We start from the raw sequence: 14,035 nt of genomic DNA on the forward strand, positions 1-14,035 counted from the left end.
CTCTACCCAAATCTGTCCAGTCTCCACCTTCTTGCGTGGAAATTGAACGGAGGCACATCACAGTTTTTGATCTTCCGCTGGAAGTCTTGAATGTAATTCTGGAAGCCAGGCGTCCCTCCACCAAAACGGTATACACCTGTTGTTGGAAGAAATTTGTGGCATGGTGCATAGACAAGTCTGTTGACCCCCTTTCTGTTCCTCTCGCTGAGGTTCTGTTGTTCATATTTTCTTTGGCCTAGCAGGGCTCTGCTATGGACACTCTCAAAGATTATTTGTCTGCAATCTCTGCTTTTTTAAAGGTTGCCTGATTAACCTTCTTTGGTTATATGCCCTATTGCAAATCGATTCCTTAAGGACCTTATGTGTTTCCTACATCCCCATTCATCATGCTGCAATGGGAGTTGAATTTGGTTTTGACATTTTTGAGATGCAGTCCTTTTGTGCCTCTCCACTGCTTCCCACTTTGAAAACAGCCTTCCTTGAGGCCCTTACATCTGCCCGCAGGGTGAGTGAGCTACGGACATTGTCATCTAAACCACCTTGCAAATACTTGTTTAAAATGTGCCCTAGGCGCAGCAGACACCTCAAGCTACGTGTTAATGATTGGGGTCACAGTAAAACAACAGAGGTTCAGGCAAACATAATAAACACCCCTTTCAGTGGGCAGCAATTATTTGGGAACCAAGTTGATAATTGCTTAAACCAAGTAAACAATGTAACAGCAAAATCAATAGGAACACTGCAGTTTCGAGGGGTATTTTGAAGAGGAACCTTTCCATCAAGAAGACCAGCCTCCAGAGGTACCTTTCACACTGGGAGCACAGACCAAATCTTCCAGGTGAGCACACAATCCGTATCTTCACAGCAATACTGGCAGTACCACCAGCAAGGGAGGAGTGCCTCTCGAGGTAGAGCAAGAGCCACAGTTCAAACATCAAGCGGTAGTTCAACGCCAGCAAAAAAGTGACTGCGCTGGAGCACCAAACAAAACTGCACCAAACCTAAACATCAATACAAAATTCCACCACAATACAAAAGTTCTCCAGGGGAGGAGGAAAATAACTTGAGTCAAATGTGTACTAAACATAATAAAGCATGGATATTGCATAGAATTAATAAAATTCTCACCAGCAAGGGGACCAAAGAAATGAATTCACTCGAAGGAAGAAACAAATGGCCTTGTAAAGGAAGTCTTAAAGTTGCTAGACAAGCAAGCTATAGAAATAGTACCGAAAGAACATATCAACAAAGGAACGAACGCAATAGATTTCCTAATACCAAAGGTAGATGGGTCCCTCTGTCCAATTCTGGTCCTCAGATACATCATCAAATTCATAAAGACTCAAAAATTAAAGATGAACACAAAGCACAAAAAATATCTAGGGTTTATGATCGACAAAAGACATTACTAATACAAAGTCTTGGCTTTTGGGATAAAATGAGTACCAAGGGTTTTCACAAAGTGTTTAGCAGTAGTTGCAGCACACCTCAGAAGGAGAGGGATACAGGTGTATCCATACCTGGACGACTAGCTAGTGTGAGCACACTCTTACCAAAAATGCAAACAAGATATTTTGAATGTAATAAAGACTCTACATCCTCTAGGTTTCTCATTAAACATATAGAAGTCATCACCAGAACAAGAGAAGGTGTTCTTGGGAGCAAAATTTAATTCCATTCACGCAAACGTCTTTCCCAGTGAGAACAGGACTCAGTCTCTGTTAGAGGAAACTCCCAGTTACCAGAGGGGGCAAGCTCTGACTTTGAGGACTATGGCGAAACTGTTAGGAAAGATGGCATCATGCATTCCTTTAATCCCATATGTGAGACTACACATGAGACCAATCCAGGAATGGCTTCAGAATCCATGGTCTCGGGCAACGGAGAGTTAGGAAGATGGGAAGATCTGGTGATTGTCACGCAGAAGGTTCAGGAAGAAATCGTGTGGTTCAACAAGAAGAACATTACTTGAGGAAGACAATTTCAGCAACAAACTCCATCAGTAACCATAACCACAGATGTCTCACATATGGGTTGGGGAGCTTATATGGGCTCACTGAAAGTAAGAGATATATGGATCAGGCAGGATGCAGTCCAGCACATCAGTTTGCTGGAATTAAAGATGGTTTGACTTGCCATGAAAGCATCCAGAAACGCATTCATGGAAAGACAGTATTGATTCATACAGACCTTACAACAGTGTTCTACATCAGCAAACAGGGAGGGACTCAATCACCACCCCTCTCAAAGTTGGCTCAACATCTTTGGAGATGGGTAATTCAGAGAGACATAGAGATTTAAGCAATTCATCTAGCGGGGAAGGAGAATTGCGAAGCAGACAAATTAAGCAGACAGACGTGATGTTCACAAGAATGGGAGTTAAATCAGAAGGTAGTGCAAAATATTTCAAAAGATGGAGAACACCAACAATAAACCTGTTTGCAACACCTTGGAATGCAAAATGCCAAACTTTTCCTCCAGACAACCACACCCTTAATCTCGCGGGAGTGCCCTTTCCATAGACTGGTCAAACACTTGCATATGCTTTCTCACCAGTGCCTCTTCTACCCAAGTTGATCATAAAATGCAAGTGGAGCCACATGGCGCTAATACTAATAGCACCACAATGGGCAAGACGGACATGGTACTCGGAACTGATCGTTAGCTCAAGGAAATTTTTAATGTCTAACAAGAAGAAAGGATTTGCTGTCCATTGAAGAAGTGAAGGTACTGCCCCCAGAACCAGAATAGTTTAAATTATCGGTGTGGCTCCTGAAGACTTTGAATTCGGACAATTGAATTTGACAGAAAACACAATGGCTGTACTAAGAGAAGCCAGAACTGTAACAAGGAAATGTTATATGGCAAAATGGAAAATATTTACACTTTGGTGTGTGAATAAGAAATTCACTAAAAGGATTACAAAAGAAAAGACAGTTTTCAAATATTTAACCCTTCTACTACAAGAAGGGCTTAGTTTAGCATCTTTACGAGTTCATCCGGCCGCTATAGTAGCTTATACCAGAGGTCAAATGGGAAGAAGTTTTTTCACATAACCAGTGGTGAAAAGATTCCTAGAAGGGGCAAAGAGGATAGCACCTCCTAGAAGGGTTCCAGCGCCTACACGGAACCTAAATCTAGTTCTTTCACAACTCATGAGGAAACACAGCCGTTACACAAAGCAACTTTGCAAGCATTAACGTTAAAGACTGCATTCCTAGTGGCTACTATTTCCTTAAGTAGTCAGTGAGTTACTCACTATTCAAGAACCTTACTTTCAAGTTCACACAGACAGGATTGTCATGAGGACAGATCCACATTTCTTACCAATATGGTTTCTCAGTTTCATATGAATTTCTATTCAGATACCCAGTTTCTTTCAAAATCCAAAGACTCATGGTGAAAGGAGTTTGTACACTTTGGATGCAAGACATTGCATTATGTACTGCATTGAAAGAACAAAACACTTTAGGAAATCCCAGCAATTGTTTGTAGTGTTCTCAAAAATCTATCGGGGGGGAGCAGTATTAACGAACACCATCGCAAGGTGCATACCTGTAGGTGTGGTTTTGCAGCTTGAAGATTTTCTGGATTCACAAGCGACCCACCCTCTTCCACCTAGAAGATGGGAAAGAAAAAGGAAAATAAATAAATCTGAAGATGGTGAATTAGGGTGGAGACATCCAGAGGAAGTGGGACAACGTCACAGAGAGACACCAAATGGAGGTCCCGTCGACGCCCACCAACAAAGGTAGAGAAAGGACTAAAAAATGTAGGAAAATAGTTTTTAAAAAAAATAAAAATTCGGACCCAACCAGTAGATGGCACAATAATGCACAGCATGTTAATCCAGAAAATCTTCAAGCTGCAAAACTACACCTACAAGTAAGAAACCTCTTCTTAATTACCTTTGGTGATGCCTCATCTGGTAGCAATATATTCTAGTTGCAGATTCCTTACTGACCCACCCATTCTTTTCCCTCTGCAAACTGTTTTCTAGGGACAGAGACTCCCCTTTTAGGGCCTTAGTTTTGACTCGCCAGTAGTTAGACTTCATGGCTTTACACTTCTTGCACGGAAAGTCGTGTTAAGAAACTGACGTAATTGAGCCGGGTTTGGCACTTGCAACGTAATTTCCGGAGCGGACAACTCCAAGGGAGTCAGAGCCAATCGACTCCACCTAACGGCGTGACCTGGTACTGCTCAGAAAATTCTCCAGATCAAGCTAACAGGGTAAAATTCCAATGTAAGGAATCTGCGACTAGATTATGTCTCTACCAGATAAGGCTACTGAAGGTAAGTAACTTGTTCATCCATGTTGCGTCTTCTGCTGTTTCCTGTCTGAGTCACTAGGCCTACCCACACAAGTGACTTACCATTTTTATCAAACGACTTAGGGGAATGCAGGGTGGAAGGATGTTTATGGCTCCCTGCAGAATCCAGAACTTTCATCTCACAGAAATGTGAGGAAAATGTTGTTTTTTTTTTGTCAAAGTTTGAGGTTTGCAAAGGTTTCAAATTTAAACAACCTGGTGTAAGCTGCACAAGTCACCGCATCCTGTATTCCACTAGGTGTCTAGTTTTCAAAGATTTACAGGTCTGCCAGGTTTCCCTAGGTGCCGTCTGAGCTAGGGCTCAAAATCTACAGCTACCCACTTTGCAAAAAACAGGTAAATTTTGGGTGGAAAAATGTGATGTCCATGTTGCAGTTGGGCTGTTTTCTATTGTGGGCACTAGGCCTAACTACATAGATGAAGTGCCATTTTTATCAGAAGACGTGTGAGCATAGAATGTTAGTATATTTATTATTACTTTAAGGAAATGCCCCCTTGGCATGGTTACCCTCTAACCTTTTGCCTTTGCTGATGCTAAGGTATGATTTGAAAGTGTGCTGGGACCCTGCTAACCAGGCCCCAGCACCAGTGTTCTTTCCCTAAACTATACCTTTGTCTCCACAATTGGCACAACCCTGGCACTCAGGTAAGTCCCTTGTAACTGGTACCCCTAGTACCAAGGGCCCTGATGCCAGGGAAGGTCTCTTAGGGCTGCAGCATGTATTCTGCACCCTGGGGACTCTTCACTCAGCACATGCATACTGCCTTACAGCTTGTGTGTGCTGGTGGGGAGAAAAAGTCTAAGTCGACATGGCACTCCCCTCGGAGTGCCATGCCAACCTCACACTGCCTGTGGCATAGGTAATTTACCCCTCTAGCAGGCCTTACAGCCCTAATGCAGGGTGCACTATACCAAAGGTGAGGGCATATGTGCATGAGTACTATGCCCCTACAGTGTCTAAGCAAAACCTTAGACATTGTAAGTGCAGAGTAGCCATAAGAGTATTTGGTCTGGAAGTTAGTCAAACACGAACTCCACAGTTCCATAATGGCTACACTGAAAACTGGGAGGTTTGGTATCAAACTTCTCAGCACAATAAATGCACACTGATGCCAGTGTACATTTTATTGTAACATACACCCAGAGGAAATCTTACAGATGCCCCCTGAATACCTACCAGACTTCTAGTGTAGGCTGACCAGTTCTGCCACCCACCAGACAAATTGCTGGCCACATGGGGAGAGTGCCATTGCCACTCTGTGGGCAAGAACAAAGCCTGTACTGGGTGGAGGTGCTTCTCACCTCCCCCTGCAGGAACTGTAACACCTTGGTGTGAGCCTCAAAGGCTCACCCCTTTTGTTACAGCACCCCAGGGCATCCCAGCTAGTGGAGATGCCCGCCCCTCCGGCCAATGCCTCCACTTTTGGCGGGAAGGCTGGAGGACATAATGAAAAAAAAAAGGAGTCGTCACTCACCAGTCAGGACAGCCCCTAAGGTGTCCTGAGCTGAGTTGATCCCTGCCTTGAGAAATCCTCCATCTTGAGTTTGGAGGATTCCCCCAATAGGATTATGGATGTGCCCCCCTCCTCACAGGGAGAAGGCACAAAGAGGGTGTAGCCACCCTCAAGGACAGTAGCCATTGGCTACTGCCCTCCCAGACCTAAACACATCCCTAAATTCAGTATTTTAGGGCTCCCCAGATCCCAGGAAGAGAGATTCCTGCAACCTGAAGAAACAAGGACTGCTGACCTACAAGCCTGCAGAGGAGGAGGAAGACGACAACTGCTTTGGCCCCAGCCCTACCGGCCTGTCTCCAACTTCGAAAACCTGCTCCAGCGACTCATCTGACAGGGACAAGCAACCTCTGAAGCCTCAGAGGACTGCCTTGGACTAAAGACCAAGAAACTCCTGTGAACAGCGGCCCTGTTCAAAACGAGCTACTTCTTTGCAACAAAGAAGCAACTTTCCAAGACTGCACGTTTCCCGCCGGAAGCGTGAGACTTCACACTCTGCACCCGATGCCCCCGGCTCGCGATCCAGGGCACAAACACCACAGGGAGGACTCCCCGGCGACTGCAAGCCTGTGAGTAACCAGAGACGACCCCCCCCTGAACCCCCACAGTGATGCCTGCAGAGAGAATCCAGAGGCTCCCCCTGACCACGACTGCCTGTAACAAGGGACCCGACGCCTGGAACCAACACTGCACTCGCAGCCCCCAGGACCTGAAGGAACCGAACTTCGACGCAGGAGTGCCCCCAGGTGACCCTCTGCCTAGCCCAGGTGGTGGCTGCCCCAAGTGCACACTGCACCCGGCCGCCCCTGTGCTGCTGAGGGTGTGTTTTGTGTGCCTACCTGTGTCTCTCACCCCCCCCCCCCCCTTCCCAGTGCTCTAAAACACCCCCCTGGTCTGCCCCCGAAGACGCAGGTGCTTACCTGCTGGCAGACTGCAACCGGAGAACCCCTATTCTCCATAGGCACCTATGTGTTTTGGGTACCTCTTTGACCTCTGCACCTGACCGGCTCTGAGGTGCTGGTGTGGTAACTTTTGGGGCTGCCTTGAACTCCCAACGGTGGGCTGCCTATGCCCCAAAACTGAGACTTGTAAGTGTTTTACTTACCTCCTAATCTAACCTTTACTTACCTTACCTACCCCAGGAACGGTTGATTTGTGTACTGTGTCCACTTTCAAAATAGCTTATTGCCATTTTTACAAAGACTGTACATGATATTGTTTTCATTCACAGTTCCTAAAGTATCTAAGTGAAGTACCTTGCATTTAAAGTGTTTAATGTAAATCTTGAACCTGTGGTTCTTAAAATAAACTAAGAAAATATATTTTTCAATATAAAAACCTATTGACCTGGAGTAAGTCTTTGAGTGCGTGTTCCTCATTTATTGCCTGTGTGTGTATACAACAAATGCTTAAAACTACCCTCTGATAATCCTTCTCGATCACACTACCACAAAATAGAGCATTAGAATTATCTACTTTTGCCACTATCTTACCTCTAAGGGGAACCCTTGGACTCTTTGCACACTATTTCTTACTTTGAAATAGTATATACAGAGCCAACTTCCTACAATTACCAATATGATTTCCCTGCATTTGTGTCCTTCAAATGTAAGCCAGTGTGTAAGAAAGAAGATATTTTGAAAAATACCCTCTGAATCATGTGCTCTTACGAGTACTCACAAACTCAGGTATTCATATAACCACTGATTCTGAGCTCCATATCGTATGCCCATTTCATAAATATATAGTTTACCTTGATACCCATTTTCACTCTACATATTTCACTATATAAATTAGTCCATACTCAGTACACATTGAAAAACGGTACGATGCAGCTCAGTTTTTAGCTCTGGGTACCTGCGTTCTTGGAGAAACTACAAGCTCTATATATCCACACAACCAAATGGGTTTAGCAAACATAATTGTATATTGCTTTTGTGAATCAACCCTTCTGACAAAAAGTTACATATGAAAACATTGTCACGAATGGCGTTTTTTTGCTAACACCAGTTAGTTTTTTGGGGAAAGGCATGGGGAGAGTGGCAGGGAAAGGGTGGTGGCCTAGCAGCGAAAGGGTTAAGGGAGGTATATTTCTTAAGACCAAAATATAATATGTAGTGTCAGGAGGAAGATCGATGGACATCTTTAGGTGAGTTGGCTAGGACAGGAAACCTTTTGGGAAAGCTGCAAACTCCTATTTAACAAGGAAGAGCTTGATTTGGGGCAATTTAGACCGGAGTGGAGCCTGCGGTCAGTGGTTGTGATGTCACCTACCATGAAATTGGGGTGCTGGATAGGAACTTCATTGTTAGATGCAGCCAAAACCCCAGAACTATCTCTTGTATGTCCGCTCTGCTTGTGAAGTTAGCAGCGTTATCGCTGATGGATTACCCTCACTCCGCTCCCTTTGACCCACCTCTCTAGCTCTCCCTTTAGTAGCAATTAGATTTGAATTCTCCTTAATCTGGACAGACATCTCCTTAATAATGCTTTCAACGGCTCTGACTTTTTATACAACAACTGAACAAACTCTTGATCAGAAGATCAAGTTTGTTAAACAACGTATCCAATAAATGTTCCAACAGTTCCCCCATGTTGCTTGTTTGCGCCCTGCCTTTACAGCTTTAACAGCCTGAGGAGGCTTTGGCAGCCATAGGCTTCGGAGGTGCTGCCTCTTGTAAAGGTTGAACCTGCAAGAGCATGGACTAGCGTATGCTTCTTGTTAGCGAGACACTTAACAAAAAGGGCTTGGAGCCTGCCCATTGCTGCCATTTGTTGGCTTGAGTGGCACTCTCCTTTACAGCCTCAATTAGTCACTGCAAACCTAGCATCATTTCCGTTCCTCTCTGTGGAGAGGGGACCAAGCACTGATTGATTGAATTTAATCAGTGCCTGTCTGCTGCTCCCTAAGAGTTTGAGGTACTGTTTTGTTCTTTTTAACTTTTAGTACCATGTAAACAGAAGGCATGTGACTGGCAAAAATGTGACGTGCAGGACAAACAAAATTGCAAAGATTTATTTTCTATAGTTAACTTTTTTTTTTTCTTTCTCCAAGTCTTCTTTTCTCGCTTTGCACTCATATTTTCTTTTGTGTTTGCTGGTGGGTGCTGTTCTTAGAAGATGATTGTCTTGTTCTAGATATTGCAAAGTGACATTGCTTCTTTCTTATGTGTAATTTCCGAAATTATGCTTTAGCACATAATCTTGTAGTACACCCCACTCCAATCCACACCAGTCGACCCCCACCTCACCCCACACCACTCCACCACAATCAATCCAATCCACTACAGACCAATCCAGTCCACCCCAGACCAATCCAATCCACCCAACTCCAATCTAAACCACACACCTCAATCCAAACCAATCTCCCCAATCCAGAGCACTCCAACCTACCCCACTCCTGTCTGACCCACTCCAATTGAAAACAATCTGCCCCACTCCAGTCTTCTGCAATCCAATCTGCCCCACTCCAATACAAAACAATTTGCTCCAATCCTAAACAATCTGCCCCACTCTAATCCAACACTGTCTGCCCCCACTCTAATCCAACACTGTCTGCCCCCACTCTAATCCAACACTGTCTGCCCCCACTCTAATCCAACACTGTCTGCCCCCACTCTAATCCAACACTGTCTGCCCCCACTCTAATCCAACACTGTCTGCCCCCACTCTAATCCAACACTGTCTGCCCCCCAAGCCAGTTCACCCCACCATAGTCCATTTACCCCCAATTCAAGTCAACCTTACTCCAGTTCAATTCACCCAACTCCAATTAACTCCACTGCCACCACTCCAATCTACCTCACTCCATTCCACCCTCTCACTCTACTCCAGTCCTCCCTACTCCAATCCACTGTACCCCAATCCAGCCCACCACACTCCTATTCAGTCCATCCCACTGAAGCCAATCTATCCAGCCCACCACACTCCAAACTGCCCCAATCAAGTCCACCACACTGCAGTCAACCTCGCTCCAATCCACCCCACCCCACTACAATCCAGTCCTCCCCTCCCAGTCCATCACCCTCCAGTCCAATCCACCGCACTCCAGTCCAGTCTAATCAACCCCAATCCACTCAACTCTAATTCACCCCACTCCAAACCACCCTACTCTAATGCAGTCCGACCACCCCACTCAAATCAATCCCAATCTACCCCATTCAGTCCACCTCCTCTAATCCAACCCACTCCTCAATCCAAACCAATCTACCCCAGTCCAGCCCACCCCAAACTACTCCAATCCACCCCACTACCTCATTCCACTCCCACCTTATTCCACCCCATTCAACTCTGACACTGCGCTCTCTAACACACTCTGCCACTGAACTCTACTCTACTCAACCCTACCCCCCTTCACTCTAGGACACTCCACACCACTAACATTCAGCCATGCTAAACAGTAGCCACACTGGCGTACAACATGGCTAGAACACATTTCCAAGTCAATAGCTCTTGGATAGGTAAGACTTGTTGGCCTTGCCAGTGCTTGTTCCCCCCCCCTCCCCCCCCCCCCCTTTACAAGCCGGAGGCGCAGACTCCCACCTACATGCCCTCAATTTCAGGGTTGTCAGTTATAATTTGATGGACACCAAACAGTTGGGACAGAAATGTAGTGATTCCCTTTAAATTAGCCACTGGTCCTGGGGGCACAAGATGTTTGTCCTTTCAAGAGAGTGATGACTTGGGTTCCAGGGACCACAGCACAGGGATATCAGACTTCTGACCCAAGGCATGCATGCCTGTTTACTCTTTGACTCTAGTAATTTCTTCATTGTGGTTTCCCACATTAGAGGTCCGAAAGGTCGTAATTGTGGAGTTACTTGTCAACAATTTAGAGGTGGTCGACTTACTTTTTCCCATCCTGTCTTATGTACATGACTAAAGGGTGTTGGCTTAGTCCAATGTCATTCAGGTGCAGGCGGGGCCTGTCTGCACTGCAGGGCACTAATATTCTCTATTTCTGCGGAGGCCCCTCTTTAAATGATGATGACCAGACAGCATTTTAGGGTTTGAGACCAGAGTCATTACAACAGCAGCAAATGCCAAACAGTGCCTCCACGAACTGATGAAGCATACACAATAAATAATGGGCTACACTGTGAATCTATTCATATGATGCGGGACTATAAGTTACCAACGACATGGCACAGGCAGCGGTGTAATACAAAATGATGGGTCTCCCTGCAGAATGTGAAAAGGGGCCCGCAAGTCTCCCATATCTCACTGAAATTTACTGGCCTTCAGCTGAATGGGGTCTCTCTGAAGGGTAGGGGGCCCCCTGAAGGCTTGCCCCTCCACCCTCGACCCTAGAGACTGCAGAGGCCTGTGTTACGTCCCAGGCACAGGAGGAATGTTAAAACCACAGGGAAGCATGTCAGTTAGTGCACAGTGCAACATATTTAACGATTATACAGTTGAGTTGCTTTTGGGAATTTGGGAAAACTGTTGGGAACTAATTTTGAACTATAAGGAAATATTTGGAAAAATAATATAAAGTATTACAAGAATGTGTAGCCTGCGAAAACCATATTCAAAGCAAGAATTAATTTGAACAAAACATAGATATAAAACGATTCATGGAAACTAATTATATACGATTTTGTGCCGAATAAGCAACACGCTAAGTATATAAGACTAGTGTATAAAAAATGTGCAAAACAGAAAATGAATGTAATTGGTCCAACCACACTACACATTTGCACTGGGAAGGAAGACGACTCCCTTTGGGGTAGTTTACACTTCCATCATGTATATTTTGAAAGTGTTTCATTAGAGCATTGTTTTTTGCAGTTACCCTAGGTCATAAGAGTTTTCATGAGAGTCAAACATGGGAATGATTCCCTGCTGTGTTTGGGTACCACTGTACACTTCAGGCTATGGCCCTCATTATGACCCTGGCGGTCCAAAGACTGCCAGGGCTGCAGTGGCGATCTCACCGCCGACGGGCCAATAGTAAAGAATGCCACATTACGAGTGTGCATCTCTGCTAGTACTGCCAGGGCAGTAAGACTGCTGGGCCTGAGGACAGCGCCTCCAGGCGGGCAGTCCTCTGAAGACTGCCAGCGGTAGTACAAGTCACCATTCTGCCAGGGTTTCCGCTGGCAGACAAACCCCCCCCCCTTCATCTACATGACCCCCACTTTTCATCACAGCACCCCCTCCCCCGCATACACACACCCAGACATCACCCTGCATACGTGCATTCACCAACACTTACATACACACATACATACACGCATTCACTTGCACCAACTGACACACATACACACACATACCAACACGCACTCACTTCAAAATTCACACACATACACCCACGCATACACACTTACATTCACACATGCAGACATACACCCACTCACACACGCCCACACAACACCCGTCCCCGTCCACCCTCCTCCCCTGTCAAATGATCGATTTACCTTGTCTGGCGAGGAGGTCGTCCGCGAGGGAATGGGACCCGGTGCTTCCAACGACCTGCCATCAGGACACCACCACGCAGTATTACTGCTGCCGACCGCCACCACGACTGCTGACAGATTTCTGCCCAAATTGTGGCGGAAATCCTTCACTAGTAATACGGCAGTCGGAAACACTGGTGGTGTTCTGGAGCCCGCGGCTTCGATGGTCTTTGTAAAATAGCACCAAAATCGTAATGAGAGCCAAGGGGCCGATTTAGAGTTTTGGGGGAGGGGTAAGTACATCAAACGTGACCTGCAGTATTACAAGTTCCATAGGTTACAGTGGAATTGTAATGTGGGGGACGGTCTATCAGTCACATTTGTGACTGAATAACCCTTCTGCCAAACCCTAGTCGTGCCTTATTTATATGCCAATGTAACAGTAGAAAGGCTGAAGAGTCCAACATAGCCATATGTTGCGGCGCATCCTCCAAAATACTATTGTATTCCCCTTTTTTTTTCAGAATTTTACGCTTTAATACCAAAAAACTAAATTCTCAAAGTACATGCAGCACTTATGACACAACCTTTTGCCAGAACACCTAATGAAGAAAAGTGCAGCCAGAAATGCTTAAATTTTAAGAGTTTAAAAAAAAAAAAAAAAAAAAATATATGTCCCTTTAAGGCTCCAGGAGATTCCACTACACTTGATACCTTGTACGTGCCTTTGCCTTAGAGTGATGGACGATAAAGGATGAAGGCGCAGTGGAGTGAGAAGCAGACGTTACTTCCAATACTTCGCCTTCTGGGCTGGGCAACAGAGATTACCTGTAGGACATCATGGACTATAGAAACAAGATAAGCTAGGAAGAGAAAAGTCTTCATAATTAGTTGTGGGCTACTCTGGACTCGGGGATGCACCAGTAGCTTTAGTAGAGTGGCATTCATTATGCACCCCATCTTAACACACCTGGAATCTAGGGATGCAGTCCTATCCTACTTGGCAACAGGATGAAGTAGTGGCAGTGTAAATGATCACCACAAGGAACTAACTGAGGGTGTCAAGAATTCCAAGGAAGATACAAATATTTTATTAGCTCCCGACCCAAAACAAGAACATTACTAGCAGTTATCAGAAACAGAAGTGTTTGGACAAATGTAGGGTAGAAATTGAGCAGTCGCCGTAGAACACACCTGTGCCAAAAATACAAGAGTATACATTGAGGGGATAAAAAAGGACCAGCTCTTGAAATTCTTATTCAGTGAATTTTAGCTCTGTTGGCAGGTGCAGAAAGAATTTGTCTAAAAATTAGAATATTAAGATGTTACTTCATCTGAAATGGGCATAGAAAACAAATTCAGGAGACAACAAGGAGAACATGCAAGGTAGTAGTAATCAGTCTTTGATGTATTCTGGATCACCATATTCCACTTGAGTTGTTGTAATTAGATGGCCAGTTTTGTGTGCTGTTTGGGTATTGCTTACTCTTGTGGCCTGTTAAAGGGCATAAGCAAAGGACCTGATTAGCATCAGGGACCCTTTCAGGGATGGATAGGTGGGGTGAGGGCGCTATTTTGGGATTTCCCAATTAAGTAAATGGGATAACGTTTCTCTTTAATGAAACTAGGAAATGAGCTTCTTTAACATATTCCATGATCAAAAAGAGTCGGAGTTTTGCGATTACCTACATTATGGAGACATCAGCCTTGCACATTTTATTCCCATGTTCTCTCCATCATACACAAAATATGTAATGGCCGCGATTAGCCTTTTAATAGAATGCCTTT

General features: G+C 45.0%; 1 protein-coding gene across 7 annotated transcripts in view; it reads left to right on the forward strand.

Annotated features, from left to right (window-relative positions):
• Positions 1–14,035, forward strand: part of HSPG2 (heparan sulfate proteoglycan 2) — a 933,800-nt gene that overhangs the window by 261,809 nt on the left and 657,956 nt on the right. The gene's annotated exons all lie outside the window — the stretch shown is intronic.

The sequence above is a fragment of the Pleurodeles waltl genome, chromosome 6 (assembly GCF_031143425.1).
Source record: "Pleurodeles waltl isolate 20211129_DDA chromosome 6, aPleWal1.hap1.20221129, whole genome shotgun sequence".
Taxonomy (NCBI): Eukaryota; Metazoa; Chordata; class Amphibia; order Caudata; family Salamandridae; genus Pleurodeles; species Pleurodeles waltl.